Source organism: Lynx rufus, unplaced genomic scaffold (genome assembly GCF_022079265.1).
Source record: "Lynx rufus isolate CCGP_SWC_20201006 ecotype Redwood Valley unplaced genomic scaffold, mLynRuf1.p SCAF_17, whole genome shotgun sequence".
NCBI classification, from domain to species: domain Eukaryota; kingdom Metazoa; phylum Chordata; class Mammalia; order Carnivora; family Felidae; genus Lynx; species Lynx rufus.
Genome location: NW_025814831.1, coordinates 2,869,605 through 2,896,328, shown reverse-complemented (window position 1 = coordinate 2,896,328; position 26,724 = coordinate 2,869,605).

Genomic DNA, 26,724 nt, shown 5'->3' with positions numbered 1-26,724 from the left:
GGAATGCCCCACAGGCATTTGCTGATACCCTGTACTGGGTGAGCCGTTGCTGCCGGGCAAGGAGGGTCCCTGATCCCCGGACAAGCCAACGTCCTCCTCGCTGATCTGCAACCTTAGGCGCCCAGGCGTGCCAGCCTGAGCTCGAAATGCCCACAGCCGAAAGATCAGCTGCGTAGCCGTGCCTGCTACTCTCTCACTCGCCCACCTCAGCCTCCTCCACACAGACACGAACACAAACTAGAACAGGGTGATCTGTCCTTTTTGCCAGCCCCAAAGACGGCAGCTGGCAGTGGGCTAGGCTCTCCTGGCATGTGGAGACCATGGGACTGACTAGTGTGATTTGTAGTGGGGTGCCCGAGATGGTCATGGACAAGTTCAGGAAGCTCCTGCACGTGAACAAGGACGACACCGGACATGCCTCCCTGTGACCCGGACGGGAAATTGCCCACCTGTTAGCCTGCCTGGCTGAGCAAGGAGGGAGGTTCAGCTGAATGAGGTGTAAAGAACATGTCAAGGCCACGCAGGACCCTTGCTGGAGAATAATACTGCTCTTGAAAGATGGGTCTGGCTGGGCCATGAGGGGAGTGAGCGTGCACACACACACACACACACACACACACACACACGCATGCACGGGTACAGGCTACAGCGCCTCACTCGCTTCTTTTCACCTCCCAAACAGGCTTCCAATGCTCTTTACATGTAAAGAGTGATTGGAGACAGAAAGACCTGATTCAAATTCCAAATCAAAGCCCAAACGTGCAAAACTCGGGATAAAATGGGACAAAACACCTAGCTTTCTTTATGTTTCGAGTTACAGCTGATCCTTGAACAATGCAGGGGTTAGGGGCCCTCAGGCAGTCGATAATCTGCATGTAACTTTTGACTCCCCCAATACTCAAGTGCAAATAGCCCACTGTTGACTGGAAGCCTTACCAATAACATGAAACATCGATTAACTCGTATTTTGTATGTTGTATGTCTTACATACTATATTCTTGTAATAAGGTAAACTAGAGGAAAAATACTTTAAGAAAATCATAAGGCAAGAGAAGATACGTTTACAGTACTGTACTGTATCTATCAAAAAAATCTGTGTATAAGTGGACCCATGTAATTCAAACCTGTGTTGTTCAAAGATCAACCGTAATTCTTATTCTTACTAAAATAATCTATGGGCTTGATTCTTTTTACAGTATTTTTTTAATGCTTATTTTTAGTTTTGAGAGAGAGGGAGGGACAGAGCACAGCGGGGGAGGGGCAGAGAGAGAGGGAGACACAGAATCCGAAGCAGGCTCCAGGCTCTGAGCTGTCAGCACAGAGCCTGACTCGGGGCTTGAACCCAAGAACCGTGAGATCATGACCTGAGCCAAAGTCAGACCTTTAGCTGAGGGAGCCACCCAAGTGCCCCTCATTGACTTGATTCTTAACCACACAAATAGTATGCAAAGACTTTGATATAAAACAGCAGGCCCAGGCCCATCTATGAGTCATGTGCCCCAGGGACAATGCTTTCAACTCTTCTATAGTTTGTGTGTATATGTGTTATCTTCGTATTTGTAAATATCATGCTGTTGTTCCTTGATTTTTCAATTCTCAGTATTATTGACTGGCTTCCTACTCTGATGGATGAGAATTTAGCAAGCTTACTCTCCTGGGCAAATTTTCCCATTGTGTTCATGTTTTGAAGTCATGGGGGCAAGTAATACAACAATTTAAAAAAAGAGCCTTGGGGCACTTTCTCTCAAAAATAAATAAACATCAAAAAAAAAAAAGAGGCTTAACAGGAATTTCTTTGATCCCAGCCTTAGCAACATTTTTTTTTTCAGGTATGTCTTCTCAGTCAAGAGAAATAAAAGCAAAAATAAAAGATTAGGACTACACCAACTACAAAGCTTCTGCCCAGCAAAGGAAACCATCTACGAACAGAAAGGCAGCCTACAGAATGGGGGAAGATATTTACAAATCACATATCTCATAATGGGTTGATTTCCAAAATATATAGAAGAACTTCTATAACTCAGCACCAAACCAAACAAACAATCCAGTTAAAACATGGGCAGAGGCTCTGAATAGACATTTTCCAAAGAAGACATCCAGATGGCCAATAGACACACGAAAAGACGCTCCACCTCACTCATCATCAGGAAGTGCAAATCAAAACCACAACGAGGTATCACCTCACACCTGTCAGAACGCTGTTCTCAAAAACACAAGAAACAGTAAGTGTCAGCAAGGATGTGGAGAAAAGGGAGCCCTCGTGCACTATTGGTGGGAATGTAAATTGGTGCAGTCACTGTGGAAGACAGTATGGAGGTTCCTCAAAAAACCAAACATACAACTACCATATGGTCCAGTAATTCTACCATTGGGTATTTACCCGAAGAAAAGGAAAACACTAATTTGAAAAGATACGTGCGTCCCTATGTTTACTGCAGCGTCATCTACAATAGCCAAGATGTGGAAGCGGCCCAAGTGTTCATTGACAAATGGACGGATAGAGAAGATGTGGTGTAGACACACATACACACAATGGAATGCTACTCAGCCATAAAAAAGGGTGCGATCTTGCATTTGTGACGTCACGGACGAACCTAGAGTGTATTATGCTACGCGAAGTGAGTCTAGAAAGACAAATACCGTATCATTTCACTTACACGTGGAATATGAAAGTACAAAACAAATGAAAAAGAGGGCCTTAGGGATATGCGAAGGCATTGGGAAATATGGGAGTTGGAAAACACCACAGAAAAGCCTTCCCTTAGGCAGGAATGGTGTCGTGCAGGACCCCTCTGCCCACTCCACGTGCAGTCTGTCTAGGGAAAGTGGGGGTGCACCTGCGGAAACCGCAGAGATGTTCCCTTGTATCAAAACATTTCGTTACAGGGGCGCCCGGGTGGCTCAGTCGGTAGAGCATCTGACTTTGGCTCAGGTCATGATCTCACAGTTCGTGGGTTTGAGCCCCGTGTGCTGACAGCCTGGAGCCTGTTTTGGATCCCGTGTCCCCCTCTCTCTCTGCCCCTCACTCGCTCACGCTCTGTCTCTGTTTCTCAAAGATGAATAAATGTTAAAAAAAATTTTTTTTAAGTCTAAAAAAAATAATAAAAAATAAAGTGCGTCGTTACAGGGGCTCCTGGGTGGCTTAGTCGGTTGAAGCGTCTGACTCGATTTTGTCTCAGGTCATGATCTCACGGTTTGTGAGTTCAAGCCCCGCATTGGGTTTAGCACTGACAGTGCGGAGCCTGCTTGAGATTCTCTCCCTCTCTCTCTGCCCCTCCACCACTCTCTCTGTCTCTGTCTCTCTGTCTAAATAAATAAATAAACTTAAAAAAAAAAGAATTTAAAAAGATGTCATTCCAAAAAGCAAAGTGTTCGATATATACCAATTCCCGTCATTCATAATCTGTCATTTTTTTTTAATTTTTTTTATCGTTTATTTATTTTTGAGACAGAGAGAGACAGAGCATGAACGGGGGAGGGGCAGAGAGAGAGGGAGACACAGAATCTGAAACAGGCTCCAGGCTCTGAGCTGTTAGCACAGAGCCCAACGCGGGGCTCGAACCCACGGACCGTGAGATCAGGACCTGAGCCGAAGTCGGACGCTCAACCGACTGAGCCACCCAGGCGCCCCCATAATCTGTCATTTTAATGCTTTCATGAAGAGAAAATAGTGAAGCCAAGAGTCTCACCTTCAAACCTGGTGAGAGACGATGTTGTAATATTCAAAGACAGCTAAACATCTGCTAGTTCTAAACATTATCTGACCCAGCTGTAAAACAAGGGAATGTTTGTAATATGTTACTCAAAAAATAAAATTAGAAAAGTAAATAACTTGCAGATGCTGTTAAATAAATAAATAAGGGGCGCCTGGGTGGCTCAGTCGGTTGAGCGTCCGACTTCGGTTCAGGTCACCATCTCGCGGTCCGTGAGTTCGAGGCCCGCATTGGGCTCTGTGCTGACAGCTCAGAACCTGGAGCCTGTTTTAGATTCTGTGTCTCCCTCTCCCTCTGACCCTCCCCTGTTCATGCTCTGTCTCTCTCTGTCTCAAAAAATAAATAAACGTTAAAAATAAATAAATAAAATAAATAAATAAATGAAATTTTAAAAAACCACTTTGTTTTTCATTCTATAAAGAAAGCTACCATTAGATTATATATATATTTTTTTCAACGTTTTTTATTTATTTTTGGGACAGAGAGAGACAGAGCATGAACGGGGGAGGGGCAGAGAGAGAGGGAGACACAGAATCGGAAACAGGCTCCAGGCTCCGAGCCATCAGCCCAGAGCCCGACGCGGGGCTCGAACTCACGGACCGCGAGATCGTGACCTGGCTGATGTCAGACGCTTAACTGACTGCGCCACCCAGGCGCCCCATAGATTATATTTTTGTTGTTGAGGAAACAGATCTCTTTTATATATTTATTTGTTAACTTTTATTTATTGGGGCACCTAAGTGGCTCAGTCGGTTGAGCATTTGACTTCAGCGTAGGTCATGATTTTGTGGTTTGTGAGTTCGAGCCCCACATCAGGCTCACTGCTGTCAGCAAAGAGCCCACTCTGGATCCCCTGTCCCCCTCTCTCTCCTCCTACCCCCCCCACTCAAAAATAAACATTTCCAAAAAAATAAAGTTTTTAAAATTAATTTATTTACATAATGTCTACACCCACCCAATGTGGGTCTCAAACTCACAATCCCAGGATCAAGAGTCCCATGCTCTTTTTTTTTTTTTTTTTACATTTATTTATTTTTGAGAGACAGAGTGAGACAGTGCGAGCGGAGGAGGGGCAGACAGAGAAGGAGACAGAATCCGAAGCAGGCTCCACGCTCTGAGCAAGCGTTCAGCACAGAGCCTGATGTGCGGACCGAACCCACGAACCGTGAGATCGTGACCTGAGCCGAAGTCGGATGCCCAACCGACTGAGCCACCCAGGCGCCCCAAAACTGGTGTCTTTCAGAAGTGAACATCTTTGGGGCGCCTGGGTGGCTCAGTCGGTTGGGCATCCGACTTCGGCTCAGGTCACGATCTCACGGTTCACGGGTTCGAGCCCTGCGTCGGGCTCTGTGCTGACAGCTCAGAGCCTGGAACCTGCTTCGGATTCTGTGTCTCCCTCTCTGTCTGCCCCTCCCCCGTTCACGCTCATTCTCTCTCTCTCTCAAAAATAAATAAACATGAACAAAACATTTAGAAGTGAACTGCTTCAAGGGTCAGCGTCTCCAAGAAGGAAGAAGAACCCTAAAAGCTAAGGCTGCAAAGGAAGGCCCAGCTGAGGCTCTAGGTGCGAATGCCAGAGGGGAAATGACCCCGGTAGTCCCGTTTTTAGTGTCATTTTTGTTTTCGGTAGGGTTCTGGGCACAAAATCCCAAGATGCAAAGCACAAATCTCTTAAAGGACTTCTATTCAGAACGTATAAAGAACGCTTATTACTCAATAACGAGACAAACAGCCTGAGAAAAAAATTAGCAAAACATGTGAAGAGACACTTCAGCAGAGACACGGCTGCCACGTAGGCACGTGACAAGGTCCTCATCATCAGTGAGACAGCGTCACGCACACACCCGCCACAAAGGCTAAACTGGGCGAGGCCCACGATGTCAAGTGCTGGTGAGGAGGCCAAGCCCCCAGAGCCCTCGGACGCTGCTGGTGGGAGCGCAGGGTGGTTCGGCCCCTTTGAAGCCAGGCCGGTACTTTCTTTGGAAAGTTGATGTTGGTACACACGCACCCACGCACGCCCCCCCACAACTCACCCACACTCACCCACACACACACTCACACACACGAGAACCAGTCCCAGTCATTTACGCTTGAGCAATGAAAATACAAGTTCGTACAAGAACCTGCGTGTGAATATTCATAGCAACTCAAATCATGAGAACCCCAAAGTCGAAATAACCCAACCTCCCTTCACGTGGAGAGCGTGGTAGATGACACAAGGGAGTAGGGCTTCAGCAATAAAAGGGAACCAAGTGACGGAGCGAAAAGGATGCATCTAGAAACAGCGTTATGCTAAGGGAGGGAGGCGGACAGGAAACATTACTCACCGTGTGCTTCCATTCATAGCACGTTCTGGAATGTCATAGGGACAGAAATATCAGAGGAACAGAAACGAGATCGGTAGCTGCCGGGAGAGGAGGGGAAGCTGACGGCAGTGACGTGGGAGGGATTCTCAGGGTGCGAGCTATTCCGTACTGTGCCTACACGGCTACCCACGTTTTCCCAAACCCATCAAACCATACATTCTAGAGGAAAACGTTCATCGTATATAAATTATGCCTCAGTAGCCCCCACTCTTAAAACCGTTCCCTAGATTTGGGGCAGTCCGCGTCTTACCCTCCTTTCTCCGTAAGCCCTAGTATTTTTCACGGACGTGTTTACAGGGAGCCGGATGTCAAAGGAGCACATAGATTTAATTACAGCAAAGCCATCTCAGTTACGATTACATTTTCTTCCCTCTGTAAGTTTTTTTGTCCTTCTGGGAGTCACTATGTCTCAGTCTGGACGGGTTTCTCTCAAGTCTGCTGCGCGGCTGTTGTCCTGGGACTTGTCCCTGCCCCTCTCTGCACAGAATCTGTGCCCTAAACCCTTTATCTTCCTCTTTTCGGAGCACACAGCTTCTTTGTGGCGAAGACATCCTCCTGGAGCTCCTTGAGAGAGGGTGCACGTGAGAAAGCTGTTCTGAGATCTTGCATTCCGAGTTTTTTTTCTTTTATTTGTAATGTTTTATTTATTTTTGACAAGGGGGTGGGGGAGGAGCAGAGAGCACGGGGACAGAAGATCCGAAGCAGGCTCCAAACTCCGAGCTGACAGCACAGAGCCCGACGCGGGGCTCGAGCCCACAAACCGTGAGATCGTGACCTGAGCCGAAGTCGGATGCCCAACCGACTGGGCCAGCCAGGCGCCCCCGAATCTTTTTCCTATTCTCACAGCTGACTGGTAGTTTGGCTGGGTGTCAAATTCTGGGTTGGAACTCATCAACTCTCCGAGGTTTGAAAGCATTCTATGTCCATCTCGCCTCCTGGGGTGCTATGGAAGCGATTCTGAGACCTCAGGGCCTGAAGATGGCTGGCCTCTTTCCTCTTTGGAAGCTTTTCTTTTTTTTTTTTTTTTTTTTTAATTTTTTTTTTTCAACGTTTATTTATTTTTGGGACAGAGAGAGACAGAGCATGAACGGGGGAGGAGCAGAGAGAGAGGGAGACACAGAATCGGAAACAGGCTCCAGGCTCCGAGCCATCAGCCCAGAGCCTGACGCGGGGCTCGAACTCACGGACCGCGAGATCGTGACCTGGCTGAAGTCGGACGCTTAACCGACTGCGCCACCCAGGCGCCCCCTTTGGAAGCTTTTCGAATGTTACATGTACATATCCCTGTTGATCTGAAATTTCAAGGTCAAGTGCCCTGATGTGGATTTTTGTCTATTAACTGTGCTGGTAACGGGCAGGGGTCTTTCATCAGGATATCTATATCCATTGGCTTGTGGAGTTTTTCTTAAACTTTGAGAATTTTATTTCTCCTGTTTCCTTTCTTGTTTCTTTCTTTTCCTTTCTTCTTTCTTTCTTTCTTTCTTTCTTTCTTTCTCTCTCTCTCCTTGTGTAATTCCTGACATTCAAATCTTGGACCTCCAGGTCTGGTCTTTTCATTTTCTCATCCTTCCTCTCCTGGTTGCTATCTCTGTCTTTTGGGAGATTTCTTCAGCATAATGAAATGGTGATCCCAAGACAACCTCGTCCACTTTCGTGGCCTTAAAATTTTTTTTTTTCAACGTTTATTTATTTTTGGGACAGAGAGAGACAGAGCATGAACGGGGGAGGGGCAGAGAGAGAGGGAGACACAGAATCGGAAACAGGCTCCAGGCTCCGAGCCATCAGCCCAGAGCCCGTCGCGGGGCTCGAACTCACGGACCGCGAGATCGTGACCTGGCTGAAGTCGGACGCTTAACCGACTGCGCCACCCAGGCGCCCCTACTTTCGTGGCCTTAAATGCTATCTTTGCATTCATGACTCTCGCATCACATCCTCAGCCTGGACCTCTGGCCTCAACTCCACATTTCTTTCTCTCGCTGCTTTCTCAGAATCTCTGCTTCCATATCTCACAGGCATCTTGGCTGAATCTGGCCGAAACGGAACCACGGGTTTTTAAACTTCCTGTGGGAGGCTGAGTAACAGCCCCTCAAAAAGATGACCACATCCTCATCCCCAAACCTACAAGGTGGACGTTACCTTCTATGGCAAAAAGGACTTGCAGGTGTGATTGGCTGAAGTCTCTGGGGATGAGGCGGCGGTCCCGGGTCCTCCAGGTGCGTCCGAAATGCCATCACAAAGGTCCTTCTAAGACGGGGGCAAGAGGTCAGAGGCGGGCGAGGGGGATGACAGAAGCAGACGGCTGGAAGTGATGCAAGGAGGGGTCGTGAGCCCCAGAGCGCAGGTGGCCTCCAGAAGCTACAAAAGACAAGGACACGTATTTTCCAGAAGGAGCCAGCCCTGCTGACGCCCTGGCTCTAGGCCAGTGAGACTGACTTCAGACTTCTGGCCTCCAGAACTGTCAGGGGATAAACGCGCGTTGTTTTACACGACCGAGAATGCGGTGATTTGTCACAGCAGCCGTTGGAAACGGACACACGGCCCATTCTCACATCCCCGCAGCCTCCCTCAACTCAGGGGAGGGCACCCCCTCTTCCCGGCAGCTCAGGCCAGACCCGAGTCCCCTTTGAATCGTCCCTCTCTGTCCCATGTCCCAGAACCCGGTCTACCAGGAAATTGTTTCAGCCCTACCTTCAGCACGTCTCCAGAATCTTCCCTCCTGCCCCCAGAGCGCTCTAAGAGCCTCCGCACCTGCTCCTGCCTTTGCTGTCTGCTAACCACCCACCACCTGCCCTGGAGTCTATTCGCAGCCTAGCTTTCTCACCATCCTTCCAACATAAGAGATCCAGGCGCCTGGGGGCTCAGTCGGTTCAGCGTCCGACTTTGGCTCAGGTCACGATCTTGCAGTTCGTGAGTTCGAGCCCCACGTCGGGCTCTGTGCTGACAGCTCGGAGGCTGGAGCCTGCTTCAGATTCTCTCTCTCTCCCTCTCCCTGCCTCCACACCGCGCCCCCCCACCCCTGCCGCTTGTGCTCACTTGCCTGTGTGCCCCCTCTCTCTCTCAAAATTAATAAACATTTAGAAAAAAAAATGTAATCCTTGCAGTCCCTCCACGGCCTACAGGGTTGACACAAATGCCACCTCCCCTCCCCTCTCCCCTTATCCCCAGAAACTCTCCCCCTTGCTTACTCTAATCCAGCCACACTGGCTGCCTTGCTCAATTGTGCCAGCCACATTCCTGCCCCAGGGCCTTTGCACTTGTCTCCCCTTGGCCTCAGAAGTCCTTCTCTCAGATTCCACATGACTAAGGCTGACTACATAATTTGTGGGACCCACTGCAAAATGAAAACTTGGGACTCGTCATTCAGAGAGCATGAAAAAACCCTGTTTTTTTTTTTTTTTTAATTTTGACATTTATTTATCTTTGAAAGACAAAGAAAGTGGGGGAGGAGCAGAGAGAGAGGGAGACACAGACTCCGAAGCAGGCTCCAGGCTCCGAGCGGTCAGCACAGGGGCTGACGCGGGGCTCAAACTCACAGACCACGAGATCATGACCTGAGCCGAAGTCGGACACTTAACCGACTGAGCCACCCAGGCGCCCCCCAAAAATACTGTTATTAAACGTACTAAAATAGAAAATATTTCTTTCTTCCACAGTTTCTCTCTTGATCTGTCATGCTGGGGTTTTTTTGGTTATTGTTGTTGTCATTCAATACTCCCTGCTGCGCAAGGAGGCTTGCCATGAACGTGCAGCCCTGACAGGTGCCCAGAGCCCCCCCCCCCCCCCCCACGCACAGACCACGGGCTGCTGAGCGACCTCTAATAGCGGTGTCGGGAAAGCCATCTTCTCCTCTTCCCCCGGGTGACCCCAAGGTGTTAGAACCTCTGCACAGGAAGCAGTCAGTACCTGAGCTGGAAGAGGGTGGGAGGGTCGCCTCTGCCGAATCACCTACAGAACGGGCCACGTGGCTGGCGGTCCGGGGCGGAGACAGCCCCCTCCCTACCCCACCCTGAGATGCCATGAAGTGTGTGTGACTGTGCCTGCCCCTCCCTGTGCTCGCGCCCAGGTCCCCGCTGGGGACAGAGGGTGGCAGCAAGCTCCAGGCTGGTGTGCGTACGTGGGCGTGATGGAGTCTGGGGTGCCAGCCGGCAGGGGAGAGGGTGGCCAAGGGGCAGGGAGGTGGCCGGCGGTGGGATCACCCACAGACCAGCCCAGGCTCCAAGCCCCCTGCACGCGCCACCATTCCATCCAAGTCTGCCTGGGAAACGCCAACTCAAAGTTCAAATTATCCAGAGTTTCAAGAGTTTGAGTGAATGAGTAAGCGAATGAGTGAGTGAGTGAGTGAATGAGTGAATGGGCTGTCTTCCCCTGGCATCTGTCCGCAGCCCCCTCGGACCCGCCAGCGCCCCCTCCTGCTGCTTTTTCACTTCCACAGCCGGCACTGGCCCCTCCTGGGCTCTGTATCAGTCCCGTTGCTGCCCTGCAGGCTTGGGGCCGTCCCCGGAAAGCCACAGCTGCCACCCACGCTGTCTCCCAGCTCCTCCCCCTAGGTCGTTGGCCCTAAGGGCCACTCTCCTTCGTAGGCACCGACTTGGTAAAACCTGCCTCCCAGAGGAAAGTACTACAGTCCTCGCTCCCACTTTTCAGGTTTGTGAACTGGAATCAGAGAGGATGAGAAACCTGCCCGAGGCCACACAGCTGCTAAGTATTGGCCGGGCACTTGAACGGGATGGGGACGGGCCACACTTAGCAGTGGGCAGCTCCGGCTGTTTAGGTCCCAAAGGCCCAGATTTGCAGGGCTCGGCAGAGGGGCCAGGACTTACACCGGGCCCTGAAGGGAGGGGCTTGAGCCTGGGCCCGCATTCCAGAACTCTGCCTGTTGGAAGCCTTCCCAGCACCTCCTGCGACCCTCAGGGCCTCCCCAGAGGCAGAGTGGACTTGCCAGGTAACTGACATTGTCCTGTGACTCCACGATCCTCCCTCCTGTACCTCCCTGGCTGTGAGCTCCCCAGGGTGCTTGTTCCTGTTTGTTTATTTACTGAAAGAGAGAGAGAGAGAGAGAGAGGGAGGGAGAGAGAATTCCAAGCAGACTTCTCACTGTCAGCGCAGAGCTCAACGCGGGGCTCGGACCCGCAAACCGTGAGATCATCGCCTGGGCCAAAATCAAGAGTCAGACGCTGAACAGACCGAGCCCCCCAGGTGCCCTCCACCCCCCCCGAGGGCACTTTTACACACACACCGTCCTCTCTCCCTACCGCAGCCCCCTAGAAAGTGAACACTGTTATCGGCCCCATTTGAAAGATGGGGAAACTGAGGCCCAGAGAAGTTTGATAATAGCCCGTCACCCACGGAGACAGGGCAGGAGTGGGCCCGGAGTCCCGGCTGCCTCAGGCTCAGTTCCAGGGGCTCCCGCACGTGTGGGCGGCGGTGACCGGCCCAGGGCCGGCTGAACAGAGTGCCAGGCAGCACCAGGTGGGAGGCGGGGCTGGAGGACAGCGGTCGCGCCTGGGCCCGCAGGCTCTGGCTCGGGGCCCTGAAAACCACCCATCTGCTCGCTCGGCAGACCCAGATTTCACGTCTCAGAAGGGCCGTGCGTCTCCTCTGTGGGCTAGCTGAGGGGAGAGGCTGCTGGGTCAGCTCCTCCCCGCCCCCCCCCCCCCCCAGCAGGGCCCCTGTTCCCTGGTTACTCCGTGCCTCCTTCACTCCTGCTGTCGCCTGAACCCAGGGTGTCCTCGCTTCCTCCTCTGGTTAGAGTCCAACTCTGTCTTCAGGATTAGCCCAGAGGCTGCCTCCTCCAGGAAGCTGTTCCTCACCCACCCACCCCCTCACCTGGTCTACCTCCGCCTTTATCTTTCTAAATCCTTGCAGGAACCAGACACAGCCTCAGGGCCCTCAGTCTGCCCCCAGTTCCTGCTCCAAGACCCGGCACAGGAGGGAGGGGAAAGTGTGGGCTGCCCTGAGGCTCTGGCTGGGCTTGGCCGGATGCCCAGGGCCGCAGGAAGGGGTTCACAGCACCCTCCTCCCCTGGCCCCCAGGGCTGCACCCCCACCCCACCTAGGCTCAGGGCCACCCTACATGGCTGCTCGCTGGCCGTGAGTGACCTGTGCCACTAGGACCCCTAGTCTCGTTTGTGCATCGAGGTAATGAGGCTGTCGTAAGGGGCAGGTGTGTGCGAACCAAGTGGCGATGTCGGGCCTTTGTAATAATTCCACAGGCTTCGTACCTACCGGTAGGTTCCGGGAGCTGCTAGTACTCCTAACTTGTCCTCCATCAACCAAGCCTGTAAGCAAAACCTGATGCTGGGCTGAGGGTGGGCAGGGTGGCCTAGAGATGGTATGTGTGCGTGTGTGTGTGAGTGTGTGTGTGGCGTGGGTGGGGGAAGCCCAGGCTCTGCTTCATTTCGACCTTCAAGGGCCACGTGTCCCCACAAACTCCCTCTTCCCTCTTCTCTGTTACCACTGTCACATGTGCCACCGTGTGAGTAAACGTGTGTCCTCCTCTGAGTCCGCGCCCTCTGTGACCCCACCGGTCCGCGAGGGCCTGGCACCCCGAAGTGTGTGGGGCAGGGGTGAGGTGAAGAGGGATCTCGGGTGTCTCCCGGCCCCTCACAGCGACCGACGGGCAAGCCGAGGCCCAGGGAGGCTGGCGAGGGGCGGGGGCAAGGGACACAGAGAAGTGGGGCAGCGTTGGGAGGCCGCAGCCAAAGCAAGGACCTTAAACTAGGTCTTCGGTTTGATCTCAGGTGGGGATCTGGGTTCCGGAAGGCTCTGAGAGCTGCAGTTACAGGTCAGTTTCAGGCCAGCAAACGGGGCATCCTGGGGACGCAGTCGTGCGTCATCCTGTGCCTGCCCGGAGCCGAGCTCAGGTGTCTCCTCAGCAGCCCGAGTGGCCAGAGCGGGGCGCGAGGCAAGCCACCCTCCCAAGGGCTTCTGGGAAGCTGCATCGGTTCTGCAGGGTCTCCAAGAAAAGGGGCCCCAAAGACCCACGGTAGTCTGAGCCACCCCAGACGTCCTGGGGTGAGGGCCACAGGCTGGGCTTTCCCCCCGCCCCACCCCCGGTCCCCGGCTTCTCAGTCTCCGCCCAGCCCAGGCCGCATGCCTCCTCTCCACAGACAGCAGTGTCACTCTCTGGGCTTCCTGTCCCCACCCACACTCTTCTGTGGGTTCACACAGCAGCTTGCTGAAACCCAGACCTGATCGGGCCATCCTGAAGCCCCCTGGCTCCCGACTGCCTGTGGAATAAAGTCTCCCTTTCCGTGGCATTCAAGGCCCTCCGTCTCTACCAATGTCTGGAATGCCCTCAAGAGAGGAGAATAGGGGTTTCCCAGGTAGGCGGTGGCAGTGCTGAGCCTTGACCTGATGTGGGCTGGCCGTGCTCCGAACTGCTGGGCTGGGCACAGCTTTCCTGGTCCTGAGCCTGCATGCGTGAGGTCCTCCGGGAGGGCGTGTGGGTGTGTCCAGCGAGCGCGTTGGGCCGCTGTGGGATATTCCCCACAGCTTATACTGCGAGGGCCACATCCTGGGACCGGCTTTTCTTCCGGCTGTCTCTTCTCGATTAGAGCTCCTGAGGCCCCCCCCCCAGCCACCCCCCCCCCCATCCTGGGCCTTGGAGGACTTGGCAGGATCCATTTGGTCAGAACAGTGTGGGGGGCACAGAACTGGGCCTCTGGCCCCCACAGATGGAGTCACGGGCTCAGCTTAACTCCCTGCTCCAAATTGCAGGAGCCACATGATTGACTGCCTCTTCTCCCCACCCCCCTGCCCCAGGGCCCAGCCAGATCTGAAGCTCAGTCCCCGCCGGGCAGCTCAGAGACAGAACCTCTGAGAGCCTGTCCAACCCAGGAGGGTCCCCCACCTCCGTTACTGTCCTTGTGCTTTGGTCTTCGTGCACCAGACCTGTGTGGGCCGCTCAGGGCTGTGGCCGTGTTCTGGGCCCCGTTCTCTGCCCTGTGGTCTGCCCTCCGTGCTGCCTGCTGCTGCCCACCGGGACCAACCACCTTGTCCCGTGCCTGTCACTGGCTCTGACCGCCTGTCCGATGGGCCCGGGCGCCATCCTCCCTGGGCATGGCCTCTGGACGCTGGCTGGTCAGGCGGAATCACCCACTAATGGAGCGATAAGCCCCTGGCGCGTGCAGGTCCTCTGTGGTAGCCACTGTGACGTCTGTGGCTGCGTTCTTGTCCCATGTCTGCAGCCCGTCCCCGCCTCCAGGGACGGTGCTTCCTGTATCCAAGTGAAGGCACCAGGTGAAGGTACCCAAGAGAAGGGCCCTAAGCTCCGCTGCCCTGATGGCGCATCCCACGCTGTAGAGCCTCATCCTGGGGAAAAAGTGTCTCACTGGGGCCAGCAGGTGGGCCAGACCCTGCCCCTCGCCCCAGCCCTCTACATTCCTGGACCCTCTCCTGTTGTCCTGATGGTCATGGCCTGGCCCCAGGTTCAGACGAGGTCCGCCTACAGACCCCGCCCCGGGGTCTGTGACCGCCCCGGACAGGGAGAACCACTTAGGGCGCAAGCAGCCTCTGTGCTGTGCCGCCGGGGCGCGCGGTGAGGCTGAGCGCGCACAGGGCTGGGGGCGCCCCAGGTGCGGCAGAGAGGGGCACAGACGCAGGCTTGGCACGCGGGGCGGGGCATCGTGTGGGGGGCGGGGCCTCAACTGGTGGGGCGGGGCTGCTTCCTGAGCCCGCCCCCCTCCGCCCCGGGCCTCTCCTGCCCGCCCGGACTTCCTTCCCGTGGGGGGCTCAGGTCTCGCCAGGCGGGGTCTTGCGGTTCCTTCCCCCGGAGCCGGGCTCTCCTCGCCCGCAGCCGCCCCCTTCTCGGACCCAGTGTCTTAGGTGGAGACAACGACAACGTGGACAACGTGGAGAGTGCTTTGGCTCTCCCTGGGGCCCCCTCCGCCTTTCCTGGGCCCCTGCCCTTGAAGGGTCCACCGCAGACGTCCCGCCAGAGCCTCCGCCCAAACCTTCTTACCAGGCCGCCAACCCCCCCGGTCTCAGCCCTGTTCCCCTGCCCATCCCCCCAGTCCGTCCTCGAAACTGCCCCTCCGCGAGGGGGACCCAGTTTAACTTCTTACTCCAGCACCCTACCTGCCACCAAGTGTCATCGCAGCCACCAGAGCCAGGCCAGTGAGATGTGCCGTCGCCGAGGGACCTCGGCGGGTCACTTCCACGATGGCCACTGGCATCGTGGCGCAACTGGGCCTCAAGGATCTTTTCCTACTAGACTTAGGATGGACTGTCCCCTACGCGGTGTGACTTGCGGCCCTGAAGAGCCAGGAAGCTGAGAGCCCTTCCCCCAGAGTGGGGTGGGGCCTGGAGGAGGAAGGGCCACACCTCCCCTCCCGCGCCCCCCCCCCCCCCCACCACACCTGGGAAGTCCTGTTGGGTTTTGTTTTGGAGGGGAGAAGTTTTCCAGAACCACAGTCAGTGAGCAGAATGTCTCTTGAGGCCGAATTGGCAGGCACACGTTCCTTGTGGTTGGTTTGGGGTCTGTCCACAGTAGAAAGATGGACTGCGGTGGCCTCACAGCGTCCCTCCGAGTGAGGCCCGGGTCCTTCTGCATCTGCGTTCTCTTGCAGAAAGTGACCAGTGCAGCCACCTTTTTTTTTTTTTTTTTTTTTCTGAGCCCCTGCTGTGTGCTGTGAGCCGTCTATGCACTCCCTAATTCGGAGGGCCCTGGCAGCAGGACTTTGGCTCATAGCTGCACCCCCAGAGCTCAGAACTGTGTCCGACATGTGCTGGGCACTCAATAAACAGAGTGCCCAAGAAGGTAACAGAGGCCCAAGAAGGTAAACTCAATGCCGGAAGTTGAAAGCTCCATGGGAGAAGCAGGCCTGGACCAGGCAGGAGGGGCCCTGAAGCCCCAGCTCCTCACGGCATGTGCCATCACACCCCCTGTGATCACTGCTGGCTTACAGGTCAGTCTGGTCCTCACTCTGGGAGCCCTGAGGGCAAAGCTCAAGGGGCCAGCTGCATGGAAGCATCAGGAAAGGATGGAAGGATGGACAGGTGCGTGAGCAGGCAGACAGGTGAGTGGGCGGGTGGAGGGATGAGTAGGTGGGAAGGTGGGGGGGTGGATAGATGGAAGGGGGATGGGTGGGCAGGAGGCAGGTGGACGGTGTTCCCCACGGAGGTCGGCTGACCGCCCCTGACGCCCTGCACACCCGGGTGCCCCAGGGCTCCCGGCCACGAGGGATCCTAGAGGCTGCCCTAAAACATCTGAGGAGGCGGGTGGGTTTAGCCCGCGGGAGACAAGGGTGTGGAGGGCTCTTCCCTGGGAGAAGCAAGGGTACCCCCTCCTGACGCTGTGGCTCCAGAGTGGACCAAGGACCCGGACCCGTGGCGGAAGTGGGAGGGAGGCGGATGGTGTCTCGAGGCAAAGCCGAGGGTGGGCGGTGGGCGCACGCCCCCTCTTGTTGTGCTCCTTGCACGTGGCAAATAAAACCCGATTTGCCTGGTAACTCACATTTTCAGTTGCGAACACTTTCTAATTAATAAACAACAGACAGTCGCAAATCAAAGAGCACAGAGCTGCTTATGAGGCAGAGCTACGGGGTGCCCATCCACCCCCCCCCCCACGCTCTCCCGGTGTCTCCCCTGGCTGGTAATTCCTCTCCCTGAACTCGGTTCTGCTCACACCGGACCGCAGCTCTACATGACAGGTCGACTCCAGTCCCTGACTTGCCAAACCAGGCACCGTGGACCCCTCAGTCTGAAAGATGGAAATTTAACTATATTACATTCCTACCTTTCCTATTTATATGCTTACTTTTATTCTTTCACCACTTTTTTGGTGACCTAGAATAACATTCTACCGTTTAACCCAGGGATTCCACTGCTAGGCATACACCTAAGACAATTGAAAACATGTCCACTCAAAAGCCTGTATGGGAAGGGCGCCTGGGGGCTCAGTCGATGAAGCATCGGACTCTTGATTTCGGCTCAGGTCATGATCTCGCGGTTCGTGAGTTCGAGCCCAGCGTCGGGCTCTCGGCTGTCATCGCAGAGCCGGCTTCGGATCCTCTGTCCACCTCTCTCTGCCCCTCCCCCGCTCACGTGCGCTCTCTCTCTCAAAAATAAATAAACATTAAAAAAGGGACTGGGGCACAGTCGTGGTTTGTGAGTATGAGCCCCGCGTCGGGCTCTGTGCTGACGGCTGGGAGCCTGGAGCCTGCTTTGGTTTCTGTGTCTCCCTTTCTCTCTGCTCCTGCCCCACTCATGCTCTGTCTCTGTTTCTCTCCCAAAAATAAATAAACATTAAAAAAAAAAAAAAAAAGAGAGACCGATTTCCTTTAAAAAAATGTATACTTTCACAGTGGACCCCTCCCCCCTTGGGAAGGCAAGGTTACTGGTGGCCTCTGTTCCACTCCGCGGTCCCCCCTCAGTCAGCTCCAAACACTGAGCCTGAGTCACCGGCTCGAACCCGCGGACACACCAGCAGATGGTGGGGGCTGAGGGTGGAAGAGGGTCTTGGAGGGACAGAATCCTGCGATCGCAGCTGTGAGAAAACAATGGCTGGCGGGTGTCGAGCTCTTAACCACGTGCCAGGGCGACAGCGCTTGGTGTTTTCCGGGCATCATCTCGTGAAGGCTCAGGATGTCCTGAGGTCGGGTACATGTCCCCATTTTACAGATGAGAGAATGGAGGCTTAGAGACATTACGTGCGAGCTGAAAAGTGGCAGAGGGGGGATCAGAGCCTGAGCCTGAGCGTAAGTCCCAGACTCTTGACCAGCTCGGAGAATGGCCCACACGTGTTTCTGTCGCCAAATGTGGGGTTTTGTGCGCTGCCTTCTCCCCATACCCATTCACTTCGGCCGGTTTAAGTCCTTGGTGCAGGGCAAGACCCTTCCCGAGAACGTCCCTCGGTGCAAAGTAAGGCAGTAGAGACAGGGCCCCGCCCCACCCCTCTTGTCCTTTCCGCCTGGTGCCAGGACGCTCAGACCTGCCTGGGCCTTCCTCCTGACCTTAGGTGGGTGCAAGCTGGGCCACGACCATGACCGGCCGTGTGACAGACAATGGGATGCCTGTTTGCAGTCCGGGATGCTGGGATTAGACAATATTTAGCTTTCCCTCGCTGGAGAAGTGTCTCCCCTCCCCCGCGGGGGCAGGAACCGGTTCCCGCTGGGCAGGGCGAGCCGCTGGGCCCCCGCCAGGAGCCTCCCTGCCACTCTGCCCGCAGCAGCACCATTGCAGTTTAATCATTAACAGCACGTCTGGCCTTTGGTTGCAGGTTGGAATGTGGGAGCTGTGCCCAGGAGCAATTATCTCTGACACATTATTTTGTGTAAAATCACTTTAGCTGCCATTAGCTGATAAAGCTGGAATAAAGGGGGGTCCATTAACCGGTACTGACCTCTTGGCCTCCGGGGCTCCCTGGGAGGTAACTAAGGGACCTGCCTTTTGGGGGCTGTGAAATCGCTTCTAGAAAAATTGTTTACGTTTATTTTATTCATTTTGAGAGAGAGAGAGAGAGAGAGAGAACATGCGCAGGGAAGGGGCGGAGAGAGAGAATCTCAACCTGGCTCCGTAAGGTTGGCACAGAGCCTGATGTGGGGCTGATCCCACGAATCCTGAGATCATAACCTGAGCTGAAGTCAAGATTCGGATGCTTAGCTGACGGAGCCACCCAGGCGCCCGTAGGCCTTGTGGCGTGTTCTCGGGCCCCCTGCAGGCGCTGCCCCTACGCCTGGTTCTGGGATCGGCAGAGAGCCCACGGGGGGGGGGGGGGCAGCCCTGGGCAGATCCGCCAGAGGCTGGGGTCCCCGAGTGAGAGGCTGTTGGGGTAAATGGCTCCCCCACGCGCCCAGCCTGAAATGCTGACTGCCGAGGGTCCACACAGCAGCCAACCCCCGCCTCCCATCCTGGCGGCTGGACTCTCGCCAGAAAGGAGGGGCTGCTGCGGGACGCAGGAGTGAGCTCCCCCCCCCCCCCGCTTCCTCCCTCAAGGTGTCCAGTCAGGGCTGTCCTCCACCAGAGTGGCTCTCTGGAAGCCCCCAGCAGGCACGCAAAGCCCAAGCCTCCTCTTGCCCCTCCTTCCCCTGACCCCTGTCACCGCTGGCCCCCGTTCTCCTGCCCCCTCCCGAGGACAGCCTGGCAGGTGGGGGGCGGGGGCGGGGGCGGGGGCGGGAGGGCTCCCAACAGGAGTCAGCAGCCCGCACTGGGTTTGTGCTGGTCTGGCATCTGGGGCAGCTGGCTGGAAGGGGTGGCTGACTTAGGCCTGCTTGGGATGGAGGGGACTGGCTCTCCCGGTCTCCGCCCATCCCCCTCCTGTCCCCGGGCTTCGGGCTCCGGGTTCCCACCCTCTCTGTCCCCTCCTAGCTCACGCCCCCGCCTCCCGGTCCCCTCTCTGTTTAGTTGCAGCCCACCGCCCAGCCTGAAATGCTGACGGCCGAGGGTCGACGTGGCAAGGGGGCCCTGCCAGCCCTCCCCGCCAAGGCGTCCAGAACCACCTGGGCATCCCCCACCTTTCCGCTCTCCCAAATCCCTGCCTCCTGAGCCCTGCCCCTTCCCACCCCACCCCCCCGGAATCCTCTGCCCGCCTTCCCCCTCCCTGTGCCGAAGAGCCCCTCGGGGCAGGCCCATCCCCCATAAGCGGTGCCCTGTGTGTGTCGTGCCCACCGCAGTGTCAGTGTCCAGCGAAACTGGACGTCACAGTCTTGCTCAGGAATAACTGCACGGTCCGCGCACGGGTGGACACAGCCTCCGATGCTGAGCTTTGGAGACCGATGGGTCACAAGCCGCCACGCTGCCGGGAAGGGGCCTGGGTACACAGAGGGTCCGGCCTTCCTTCCCTGACTAGCCCCTGGCCTCCCCGTGTGCCTCCACATTTCCAGCTGGCCCCGGGTTTCACCTCCTGCGAAGGGCCCTCCTGCCTGCCAGCCCTCGGTGTCAGCTGGCCAGACGCTCCCAGAGGCCGCGGCCGGCTGTGCGTGGGGCTTGGCACCGGAAGGGCTGACCCGGGCTGCAGGATGGGCACACCCTTGCTCCAGCTTGCCTACCGCCCCCCTGGGAGCCTTCCTGGAATCCAGGAAGTTAAGGAGGACTTGGGCAGGAGCCCCCCAGCGGTCTGACAGCCCCGCCTCTGTCTTGTTCCTGGCCCTGCCCAAGTACGGGGGTGCTCAAAGAGAGGGCCAGAGGGGCCCCGCCAGGAACAGACCTTCCAGGCCCCACCCGTGTCTGTCCTTCAAACCCGGCTGCCTCCAGGCCCCTCAGACCACAGCAGTGGCCTCGTCCACTCTTGGGCCTGGCTGCCTGGACAGGGCTTGTGACTAGTCTCTGTCGCTTTGGGGATCAAGTCTTAAAGAACTTGGCCCACAGGGGCGCCTGGGTGGCTCAGTCGGTGAAGCATCCAGCCTCGGCTCGGGTCATGATCTCACGTTCGTGAGTTCGAGCCCCACATTGGGATCTGCGCTGACAGCACGGAGCCTGCTTGGGATTCTCTCTCTCTCTCTGCACACCCCCCATTTTAAAATAAATAAATAAACTTAAAAAAAGGGAGAACTTGGCCCACGGAGAGGTGGCCACAGAGGTCAGTGGGAAAAGGACCCTCTTCTGTAAATAGGGTTTCGGGAAGCGGGTTGGTTATTTGGTAATTTTATTTCAAGTTACATCCCAGAGAGACAAAATTGCTCACCATGAGCAACACCTCTGAGACTTTAAAAAATTTTTTTAATGTTTGTTTATTTTTGAGAGAGAAAGAGACAGAGCATGAGTGGGGGAGGGGCAGAGAGACTGGGAGACACAGGAATCCCAAGGAGGCTCCAGGCTCTGAGCTGTCAGCAGAGAGCCCGATGCGGGGCTCGAACTCACGAACTGTGAGATCACGACCTGAGCCAAAGTTGGACGCTCGACCAGCTGAGCCGCCCAGGCGCCCCTACACCTCTGAAACCTTTATTTTATTTTATTTTATTTTTAATTTTTTTTTTAACATTTATTTTTGGGACAGAGAGAGACAGAGCATGAACGGGGGAGGGGCAGAGAGAGAGGGAGACACAGAATCGGAAACAGGCTCCAGGCTCTGAGCCGTCAGCCCAGAGCCCGACGCGGGGCTCGAACTCCCGGACCGCGAGATCGTGACCTGGCTGAAGTCGGACGCTTAACCGACTGAGCCACCCAGGCGCCCCACCTCTGAAACCTTTAAAAGAAAGCATAGGCTCATGGGTGCTGGTGAGGAGGGGTGTTCTCACCCTGGGCTGGGCACGGTCACCGGCTCCCCTGCCGGGGTGTCCGTCCCCGTGGGACCCATAGCCTCCCGCCGGGCTCCACAGGGGGCCTAGAGGGTGCATCGCCCCAGACAAACAGGCTGTGTTATCTCCAGCGCCACTCCGGGGAGGGAGAAGATATTTTCCAGATGTTTGGGAACTGTTTCCCATTCGGGCCCTGCCCAGGCAGAGCTCGGGCTGAAAGCTTTGTGTGTGCTCCAAATGGCACCGCTTGGGCCCTGGGGCAGGAGGGAAGAGCCAGGAAGCCGCAGGCCTGGGTGGGGTCCCTGGAGCCCTGCTGATACTCACGTGCAGGCCTGTAAGGGCCGGCACTGGGGGTCCCGGCCTGACCTTGGGAACTTGGTGCCGGCCTGGGGGACGGACATGGCCGCAGTCCATTCTAGTTCACTGCCAAGTGGGACAGGCTGGGTGGGAGGTGGCCTGTGAGCAGGAGGCCTGGCAGAGGGGCCTGGTCACCCCTCCCCGCATAGCTATCTGGACGCAGCAGATGAACCAGACCCACCCCAGCCCCAGAGCTCGGGTCTCCAGAGTCCAGCCCGGGAGGAAGCGCCCGCAGGCCACTATGATGAGGATGAGGAGTTCGCAGAGGTGACGCAGACTTACCCGCAACTCATTTGCTCGAGGCTCTGGCTCCTGATGTGTAAGATGGGATGAGACTCAGGGCACAGCTTCAGGGCCGTCCTGGGGATGAGACCGCACAGTTCGGGTGCCCTGGACATAGAGCTCAGGACGACGCCCGGGGGTGTGCCCAGATGCAGAGGAGGGGTGAGGGGCTCCGTCTGTGTCTCTCTGGATCATTTGGGCTGACCGTGTGGACACGGGCACCTTGGTGGGGGACACAGGATGTCTGCAAACTCCAAGGCCCGGGAAAGCCTCATGCTCAGAGGCCGGCTGTGGAGTCGAACGTAGAGGGCCGCAAAAGGCTGGTCCCATGGGAGGGCCTGACAGCAGGGCCGCAGGGCCAGAGGGATGTCTTCCTGCCCTCTGGTGTCGGTCGGGCCCCCTCGGGACAGCACTGGCCTGCCAGCTCCCGGGGCAGGATGACATCCGCATTCACGATTCCCAGGTTGCCCAGAAGAACTCGGTAAATGTCCGATAGCACGGTTGAGGAAATGTTAGTCTCAGACTCTGCCCTTGTGTCCCGAGATTCTCCTGACCCTTCTTCCGTCCCTGCTCCCCCTGCAATGCCGTGGCGCTGGTTCCCTGCAGCTGAGTTTCTTTACGGGAGATGAAAACAAGGCTCAGAGAAGAAAATACACACCTGGAATGTTCTACAGCTGGTCCCGGGCTTTAAATCCAAGGCTGATGGGGCGCCTGGGGGGGCTCAGTCGCTCGAGCGTCCAACTTTGGCTCAGGTCATGGTCTCACGATTCATGAGTTTGAGGCCCAAATCGGGCTCGCTGCTGTCAGTGAAGAGTTCACTTCAGATCTTCTGTCTCCTACCCCTGCACCTCCCATGTGCACTTTCTCTCTCTCTCTCTCCAAAAAAAATAATAATAAATAGAGGCACCTGGGTTAAGCATCCGACTCTTATTTCGACTCGGGTCGTGATCTCATGGTTCCCGAGTTTGAGCCCCACGTCAGGCTCTGCACCACTGGCATAGAGCCTGCTTGGGACTCTGTGTCTCCCTCTCTCTCTCCGCCCCTCCCCTGCTGGCTTTCTATCTCTCTCTCAAAAATAAAGAAAGAAAGAAAGAGACGTTAGAAAAGAAAGTAAATCCAAGGCTGATCTTGAAGTCTGTTTTATCGCCAGGACCTGGAGGGAACCACAGGAGACCATCCGTGGCCAGCAGCCCCCCGGCTGGTGGGGGAGGACCCCAGCCCTGCCTGTAGCATCCGGGAGGGAGGCTGCTGTCAGCATGAACCTGCAGATGTCCACCTCTGATGATGCCGAGAGCCCAGCCCCGAAACGGAGAGCCCAGCACGGCCCCTGCGGGGGACCACAGCAATCAGGATAGACCCGTACCTTGGGGGCTCCCAGCTGCTCCCCATTATCCCTTTAAAAATTTTTTAATGTTTATTTATTTTTTAGAGAGAGAGAGAGAGTGGCTGAAGGGCAGAGAGAGGGAGACACAGAATCCGAAGCAGGCTCCAGGCCCCGAGCTGGCAGTACAGAGCCCGACGTGGGGCTCAAACCCACGAGCCATGAGATCATGACCTGAGCCAAAGTCAGACGCCCAGCTGACTGAGCCACCCAGGCGCCCCCATTCTCCCCTTATACGGAGGTCCGGTAGTCAAGCCTGGGCTTGGTCGCCCTACCCATTGGTCTTAGTTATTGGTCCCAGTATGGGCCCCCGACACAGGCTGACCAGTCAGAATCTCTCTCCTGGAAACTGACTCTGAACTGGCTACGTCCAGAGGAAGGGCCCCTTCCTCCTCCAACACAGGAATATTAAAAATCACATTTTATGACCGCATTGGCATAAAGAGGAATAGATTCATATTATACATTGAGACATTTTCTTCAACCTAGAAGTTGATTTTTCTGCTTCTGATCTTAGAAGAAATAAGAACATTCCGGGGGGCCCTGAAGTATCGTGGGCCCTGGCACGGGGCCCGCTGTGTCTCCTGGAGACATCCTGCCAAAGGAGGCCCCGCTTCAGCACCAAAGGCGTGCTGGTCAGCTCCCCCGTTGACCTGGGAGACATCTGGCCTCCTACTGGCTGGTCCCCTTTCCAGAATTGCTTTCTTAGTGCCGGTGGCAGGAAGAACTAATAATGGCCTTCTCGCCTGGGCCAGGTTCCGAGAATTCTTGTGCAGGTTGCTTTTTGTAAAGAAAGGGAAGGAGCTTCCTCCTCAACAGGCTGGGGTCACAGAGGAATGGGGCGGGAACTTGAGTCTGGGGGTGAGAGGAGGGCAGTGGGCAGGCCAGACCCGGGCAGGTGCCAGTCCCTCCGGGCACAAGGCCAGCTCCTCCAGCATCCCTGGATACCTCGACACCCTGCGTGTCCCTGGCAAAGAGAGGCATCCGGCGGCCACGCTGTAAGAGGAGGGCCCCCTTTGGGGACGTGGGTGGCAGCCGCTTGCTCAGGGCCGAGGTGCTGTCCGGCTGCTTCCAACCCCCAGCCTTTCCCTAGAACAGCGAGAGGAGCGGGAGGTGTGGCTGTAAAAACTGAAGCCCTGGCCAGGCCAGTCGGGGCAGGCCCGGAGTCGGCTGCCCTCGCGTCTCGTCTCCAGCCTTCTGGAGGCTTGGGCACGCCCAGCACTAGGCTGTGCGCTCGCTGGGCCTCCCTCCCCTCACGCTTCCTGGGTACGTCCTGGGCCCCTGGCACCCTGATGGACACAGACAGGACCATCAAAGCCTTCTGGGCTGGACACTGTGGCGGGGGCGCTGTGATTCACAGAGGTGGGTGGGGGGTGGCCAGGGCCTTGCAAGGGGGAGCCAGGCTGTGCGGTCCCTCCGGTGGCTGGCTCTGCAGAAGCATAGGACAGCCAGCCTCGGAGCCGAGGGTGGGGAGGAAGCCAGGGGTGCAGCCTTCGGAGCCGGGAGATCCTGAGCGGGTGTCTGTGTACCGGAGTCTCCACCTGCAGCAACAGCTTCGTCCCGGGGCTCTTGTGGGGCTGGGATGAGCCACATTCACGGTACCCGGGGACATGGGAGTCTCCCTGCCCCCCTCTGCTCTAGACGGTGCACTCGTCACCTCTGCCCACCCACCACCCAGACAGGTGGACCCCCCTCCCCAGCTGCTTCTGACCTCTACCATTTCCTAGGCTGGGAGGAGGGGCGGGGGGAGGGGATTGGCTCGGGAATGCCTCCAAGCACTAGCATGTGCTGTGTTCACCCCTAGCCCATCCTCACCCCCTACTGCCCGGGAGGGACCCGAGCCCTCCTCCCTCACCCCTGGGCTTGGGGCTGAAGCTTGGTGCTGGGACAGGACAGGTGACCCCAGATTCGTTCCAAAGCGGCCTGAAGGCACAGGATGCATTTCACCCAGCCCCTCACTGGGCCATCAGAGTCTCTGGGAGCCTCTGTTCCCCACTGGCCAAATGGCAACCCCGCTCTTGCCCTGCCCCCGTGAGAGGATGGCGGGAAGAGGTGTGTAAAGTTCTGTGACCTCAGGAAGCAGGGCTCCTCCCAGCAGAGGCACCTGGTGCTCCTCCTGGGGCTGGCTCCTGCCCGGTTCCCTCCCGCCCTCGGCTCTCCATTGAGCTGGTCGGTCTTCTTCGGGATGCTGGCTGCTGCTGACTAGATGATGGCTGAGACCGAGCAGGTGAATCGCCGGGAGGATGAGCGGGGTGACGGAGTGCGCGTTGCAGCTGGAGAGAGCTCGGGCAGGAGCTGGTGCTTCTTTGTGCACGGTCGGACCCCAGCTCTATGCCACATGGAGAGATCGCGTGGTCAAATGTCAGCCTTCAGGGGTGTCACACTCCCTGCAACTCTGATCTAGCATTTTAAATCTGCCCAAAGCCTCAAACAACGGAAGTGGCTCTGGGCCCTTTGAGAAAGCCTCTTCCAAGGGCTGAGCTCCCAGGGCAGGACAGGGGAACCAGGCCCCAGGCAGGGCAGGGGGAGGGGGGCCAGGCCCCAGGTAGGGTAGGAAGAGGGGGGCCAGGCCCCAGGTAGGGCAGGGGAGAGGGGGAGCCAGGCCCCAGGTAGGGCAGGGGAGGGGGGAGCCAGGCCCCGGGTAGGGAATGGGAGACGGGGGCCAGGCCCCAGGTAGGGAATGGGAGAGGGGAGCCAGGCCCCTGGTAGGGCAGGGGGAGGGGAGCCAGGCCCCAGGTAGGGTAGAAAGAGGGGAGCCAGGCCCCAGATAGGGTAGGAAGAGGGGGGCCAGGCCCCAGGTAGGGCAGGGACAGGGGAGCCAGAACCCAGGCAGGGCAGGGAGAGGAGAGCCAGGCAGAGCTGCACTGGAGGAGGGGCTAAGGGGCGGTAAGGTGAGCACCCCTTAAATGTGTGGGGGAGCCTCCCTTGCCTCACACTGGTCCCTGCCCTGCAAGTTTCTCTATGTCCCTGTGGGAAACAGGCCTTCCGTGTGGGACAGGGTCAGGAGAGGGGCTCAGGTCAGGCTCTCTTTCCTGCAGGGGCAGGGAACAGAGGGGCAGGAAGCACAGACATCAGGTGCAGGTGGGGCCTGGGCGGAGGAGCTGAGAAATCCCGGGGCTTCCTCAGTTTCCTTGGGGCCCCCGCTGCCATGGGAGTGACACCAGTGTCCCTCATGGGGTGGTCAGGCTGCCATGTGGGCTGAGGTCAGGACAGCGACCCTGGCAGGCTCTCATTCAACCGGCCCTGAGCTGGCCTGGGGGGTTATTTCTTATTGTTTTAAAATTTCTTTTTGTTTTACATTTATTTATTTTTGAGAGACAAAGAGAGACAGAGCATGAGCAGGGGAGGGGCAGAGAGAGAGGGAGACACAGAATCGGAAGCAGGCTCCAGGCTCTGAGCTGTCAGCACAGAGCCTGACGCGGGGCTCGAACCCACGGACCGTGAGATCAT